Genomic DNA, 6,390 nt, shown 5'->3' on the forward strand with positions numbered 1-6,390 from the left:
ACTGAATGATGACTGAACTGAATGAGCACTGTATGAACTATGGCTAATTGATGAACCACGAGGAATATGATGAGCTGCTTGAGCGAGCCTAAAAGGATGACCTATGTTGTAATATGACTGGCCTCTAGATGAGGCACTACTAAAACAACCTGAACCACGAGGCCTCTTGGCTTCACGCTCGAGCCTGCGAACCTGCTCTAGACGTCTAACAATCTCAACCACCATATCAAACCTAGCATCTGTCTCGGTCTCTCGAGCCAAACTATAATTCAGACCATAGTTGAGGCCATCAATGAACCTCCTGATCTTTTCCCTCTCGGTGGAAACCAACCATACTGATGCACCAAATCCGCGAACCTTATCTCGTACTGGGTCACAATCATACCCTCCTAGCGTAGCTTCTCAAACTCTCTATGCAGCTCATCTCTGTGAGTCTGTGGGAAAAACTTCTCCAAGAAGAGAACTGACAACTCATGCCATAAAAATTACTTGAAGAATCTTTTCCCTTCTTTGGTTATGTCTGGAAAGATCGAAATAAAATGACCACAAATTTTTAGGTATTCACTTTAATCTTGTTAGGTCTAGGTGCTTTTCTTCTAGTATTCAAGGCTCTTTATTTTGGGGGCGTATATGATACCTGGGCTCCGGGAGGGGGAGAGTAAAGAAAAATTACCAACTTGACCCTTAGCCCGAGTATCATATTTGGTTATTTACTAAAATCCCCTTTTGGAGGGGAAGGATGGATTGTTAGTGTGGACGATTTAGAAGATATAATCGGAGGACATGTATGGTTAGGTTCCATTTGTATACTTGGTGGAATCTGGCATATCTTAACCAAACCCTTCGCATGGGCTCGACGCGCACTTGTATGGTCTGGAGAGGCTTACTTATCTTATAGTTTAGGGGCTTTAGCCGTCTTTGGTTTCATTGCTTGTTGTTTTGTCTGGTTCAATAATACCGCTTATCCTAGTGAATTTTACGGACCTACTGGACCAGAAGCTTCTCAAGCTCAAGCATTTACTTTTCTAGTTAGAGACCAACGTCTTGGGGCTAACGTGGGATCCGCTCAAGGACCTACTGGTTTAGGTAAATATCTAATGCGTTCCCCGACCGGAGAAGTCATTTTTGGAGGAGAAACTATGCGTTTTTGGGATCTGCGTGCTCCATGGTTAGAGCCTCTAAGGGGTCCAAATGGGTTAGACTTGAGTAGGTTGAAAAAAGACATACAACCTTGGCAGGAACGGCGTTCCGCAGAATATATGACTCATGCTCCTTTAGGTTCTTTAAATTCCGTGGGTGGTGTAGCTACCGAGATCAATGCAGTCAATTATGTCTCTCCTAGAAGTTGGTTAGCTACCTCTCATTTTGTTCTAGGATTCTTCTTCTTCGTAGGTCATTTGTGGCACGCGGGAAGGGCTCGTGCAGCTGCAGCAGGATTTGAAAAAGGAATTGATCGTGACTTTGAACCTGTTCTTTCCATGAACCCTCTTAATTGAGATGAGACAGGAGATCCAATGCTTGAATGAAGTAAAAATCACTTGGATTCAATCATACATCTTGGAATCAGCCTAAGTATTCCTTTTTTCTTTTTTTTTTCAATTCATTTTATCTAACTTATATCTAATCTATTTTTCTGGCTTGGCTAGGTGGGATAGCCGAGCCATTCCCTTTTCTTTCGGATAGCAGGTTGGGCAAAACCACTAAAGAAAAAAATCTATTCAATTAGCAAAAAAGGAGAGAGAGGGATTCGAACCCTCGATAGTTCTTTGTTAAAACTATACCGGTTTTCAAGACCGGGGCTATCAACCGCTCAGCCATCTCTCCGAAAGACTATTTTTATTTTATTCCTCCGAATAGAACATGGCCATAGGGGTGGATACCCCCACTATCTGTAGAAAGATCTCAGGTGCGAATCCACCGGTCGATCTATCTATCCGTATATAGATATATGATCTAGCATGCCAATTTGTGAAATAAAAAATAAAATTCCATTTCCCCCCACCCCACTCCATGTACGAATAAAGTGCGAAAGGGGGAGTAGTAATAAGTCATATGGAATCAATGGATTCATGATAAAGTAAAATCCCTCGATGACATATTTTATCACAATTAATATTTTTTGGCTGATAGAGGGATCAAATGGTATATAGTTCATTTGTTGGTAGCTTGGAGGATTAAAAGCATGACTCTTGCTTTCCAATTGGCTGTTTTTGCATTAATTGCTACTTCATTAATCTTATTGATTAGCGTACCCGTTGTATTTGCTTCTCCTGATGGCTGGTCAAGTAACAAAAATGTTGTATTTTCTGGTACATCCTTATGGATTGGATTAGTCTTTCTGGTGGGTATCCTTAATTCTCTCATCTCTTGAACCTATTCGTCGCAGACCCAAAACCAAAATGACCCCCCTAATTTTTCTCGGTTGTGAGACACATTAAATTGGAATCTAAGTCCCCAAAGAAAACGCAAATCAAATAAAGAAAACAAAAAAATTAGAGGGGGGTCAAACTTCTTGAATAAAAAGAATACAATTAAATAAAAAAATAATTGGAATCGTTCCGAAGAGAATATGTGTCCCGGCACTGCACAAAAAAGATCCGGTTATATATCATATATGTGGGTACATATTGTGTATCAAGAACAAAAAAATGCGGATATGGTCGAATGGTAAAATTTCTCTTTGCCAAGGAGAAGATGCGGGTTCGATTCCCGCTATCCGCCCAAGATCCAAGATAAAGTAATTTTATTACTATTTATTTATTATTTAATTTCATAAATAGCATTAAATATATCCTTAAATTAAGGATTTGGTATAGTTGGCCGTGATAGTGTAGTGATTCTATCCCTCCCCTACGTTTTCTTTTTCCTTCCACCCCCAAAAAGCGAAAGGCGGGAATTAATTACTAGTTAACAGAGTCAACCCTAAAATAGTTTGGCAAAACAAGATGTTGCGGAGACAGGATTTGAACCCGTGACCTCAAGGTTATGAGCCTTGCGAGCTACCAAACTGCTCTACCCCGCGCCGAAGATAAGAACTGAAAACTAATAGATAAACAAGGATTAAATGCGCCCCTCCACCCTATCTGTACAAATAGAATAGCCCATTTATACAGAATGGTAAAGGGGCTTCTATGATCATCGACCATAGAAATAGAAATGAAGCGTTAATCCTTACCAACTTGATCTTGTTGCTCCTGGCAACAAACATGCATGAACCATTTCACGAAGTATGTGTCCGGATAGTCCAAAGTCTCGATAGTTAGCTCTCGGCCTTCCGGTCAAAAAACAACGTCGATGAAGGCGTGTAGGTGCACTATTCCGTGGTGGGGATTGTAACTTTCCATAAATTTCCCATTTGTCACTCAACGACGGAACCTTGCTTATTTCTTTCTTTGAGGATCGACGAATCGAATGATATTTCTGTTCCAATTTTTGCCTCTTCTTCTCCCTCTGAATCAAACTTTTCCTTGCCATAATGGTTGAATTCCTATTAGTATCCATGATACAAGTCGAATCCTAGATGTAGAAATAGAAGAAGGTGGACCCCCTCTCCGTCGAAAGAAATGAGATTATCGTGGATACACACATTAAAAATATTAACCAAATTTGCCCGACGTAGAGGCAATCAAGAAAGCCGCATAAGTGAATATATAACCTACAGAAAAGTGAGCTAATCCAACCAATCTTGCTTGTACAATGGAAAGGGCCACTGGTTTATCTCTCCAGCGAATCAAATTGGCCAAAGGTGTGCGTTCATGAGCCCATGCTAAAGTTTCAATCAATTCCTGCCAATATCCACGCCAAGAAATTAAGAACATANTAGTTTGATTTCTGTGAATATGACTCCAAAATAGAGTTTTGATGGTTCCAATAGCTCATTAGGGTGATTTTTATCTTAGGAGCGTGCTCAAATGTTGATTTGGAGGTCCCTAGGTCATTTTGGCGTTAATTGGCGAACGTTAGAAAGTTGGATAATTTTTGGAAAGTTTGACCGGGGTGGACATTTTGATATCGAGGTTGAATTCAGATTCTGGAAGTTGGAATAGGTCCGTAATGTCAATTATGACTTGTGTGCAAAATTTGAGGTCAATTGGACTTGATTTGATAGGTTTCGGCATCGGGTGTAGATGTTTGAAGTTCTAAAGTTTATTACGCTTGAATTGGGGTGTGATTCGTATTTTTAGCATTGTTTGAGGTTATTTGAAGGCTCAACTAAGTTCGTATGATATTTTAGGACTTATTTGTATTATTGGTTGAGGTCCCAGGGGCCTCGGGTGTGATTCGGACCTTGTTTGGCGCATTTCGGGACTTGGAAGGAATTCTAAAGTTGCTAGTTTTTCCAGTTCTGGTGTCCTTCTACGCGTTCGCGAAGATCCTCCCGCAATCGCGTAGAGTAGTCTGAGCTTTGCGAGAATTTTACCCTTCGTGTTTGCGAAGTAGGCCATACATTCGTGAAGGTCCAGGTCCTTATGCACTGCGATCGCGGACGGGGTGCCGCGTTCACGAAGAGGAAAGGCAGCTTGGTTGGGCTCCTGTGTTTGGCCTACGCGTTCACCTAATGGGCTTCGCGATCGCGAAGCTGGTGAATCGTTTCGACGGTGCTCGCGAGTGGACCCTCGCGTTCGCGTAAGAGGGAAATTGGACAGTAGCTTTTTGTGCTTCGCGAACGCGAGGCAATTTCCGCATTCGCGAAGAAGAAATACTTAGGCAGCAGTATTAATTTCAAAAACGAGGGTTTGAACCCATTTTTCATGTTTTGAGCTAGAGACCTCGGATTTGGACGATTCTTGAAGGGATTTTCAAGGAATTTATTGGGGTAAGTGATTTTCGCTGCGTCTTGGTTAAATTCCATATTTATGTCTTCAATTTCATCATTTAATTAGTGATTTGGGGTGGAAAATTAGGGAAAAATGGAAGAAAGTTCTTAGGCCGAATTTTGAGGTTTTGATCGAAATTTTTGTATCGAATTTGAGTAATTTTGGTATGGGTGGACTCGTGGTTGAATGGGTGTTCGTATTTTGTGACTTTTACCCGATTCCAGGACGTGGGCCTAGAATGACTTTTTGAGGAAATTTTTTCAACTCTTGCTAAAATCGTAATTTCATTATATAGAATAGTTTCTTGTAGTTATATTTATAGTATGTAATTAGTTTTTGCTAGATTTGGGCAGTTCGGAGTCAGAAATTCGTGAAAAAGGCATTATTATTGATTGATTGAGCGATATTTGAAGTAAGTGACCTGTCTAACCTTGTGTGGGGAAAATCCCCCTTAGGATTTGGTATTATTGTGATAGTTTGTGATATGTTAGGGACGCGTACACGAGGTGACGAGTGCGTACACAGGCTAAATGCTGAAATTCCGATTTTATCTATGTAGTTTCCTTTTTATGTCTTAACTGAGTTACTCTAGCATGTATATACATCATGTTTAGCCTAATATCATCATGTCTACCTGTCATATCTCTTATTTGCAACTTGTACTACATGTTTAGTTGAACTACCTATTTTCTTGATTCCATATTCCTTGTTTAACTTTGGGATTCTTTACTTGAAATTGTTATCCTTGAAATATCATTGTTCCAATCGTTATGTTTTGGTTTCCGTGATTATTATTGAGATGACTATTTTTGTTGTTGCACGAGATTTCTGCTACACGATTATTATTGTTGCACGAGATTTCTGCTGTACGGTTGTTATTGTTTGCACGGGATTTCTGCCGTGCCGTTGTAATTATTGATACGCATGTGGTGGTATAAGGTCTAGGTGTTAAAACACGGGCAGTGAGATAAGGTGGGCTAGATACGCGTGGCTAGTAGGGGAACTACTAGAAGTTATGCGGTGTGATAAGGTTGGCTAAAACGCGGGATACTATTTCGAGAAAACAATTTTCAAAACAAAACTATAAAGGATCCCGCGGTGATATAAGGAAAGATTGTGAGAGATTTACTTTTGCATTACGAGGCGGTACCTCGGGAGTGCCCCTGTTGGTTTCCTCTGTTTGCTGTGTTGGTTTTTGTTGCCTTTTTTTTAACTTGTAAGATCTTTTCTTTCCTTTCGTGATGTATTTGTCCTTTCTTCATTTCATGTTATTACCTTCAGTAAATTTCTATTGTTTCACTTCTCTGGCATTTCATTATGTTATTATATCTCATGTCTTGTTTTTTAATAATTCCAGTAGGGCCCTGACCTGACCTCGTCACTATTCTACCGAGGTTAGGCTTGGCACTTACTGGGTATCGTTGTAGTGTACTCATACTACACTTATGCACATCTTTTTGTGCAGATCCAGGAACCTCCTACTGGACCCGATATCAATAAGCCAGTGAGTAAGCAGAGACTTCAAGGTATATCAGCGTCCGCATACCTCGGAATCCCCCTCTACCTTTAATAT

The 6,390-nt window shown here is 40.4% G+C and overlaps 2 non-coding genes across 2 annotated transcripts; one reads left to right on the forward strand and one right to left on the reverse strand.

The window, feature by feature from the left end:
- Window positions 2,651-2,721, forward strand: TRNAG-GCC. Its single transcript has one exon. It is a non-coding gene; the product is annotated as a tRNA-Gly (tRNA).
- On the reverse strand, window positions 2,949-3,022 carry TRNAM-CAU. The gene has a single exon. It is a non-coding gene; the product is annotated as a tRNA-Met (tRNA).

Source organism: Nicotiana attenuata, chromosome 11 (assembly GCF_001879085.1).
Source record: "Nicotiana attenuata strain UT chromosome 11, NIATTr2, whole genome shotgun sequence".
NCBI classification, from domain to species: Eukaryota; Viridiplantae; Streptophyta; class Magnoliopsida; order Solanales; family Solanaceae; genus Nicotiana; species Nicotiana attenuata.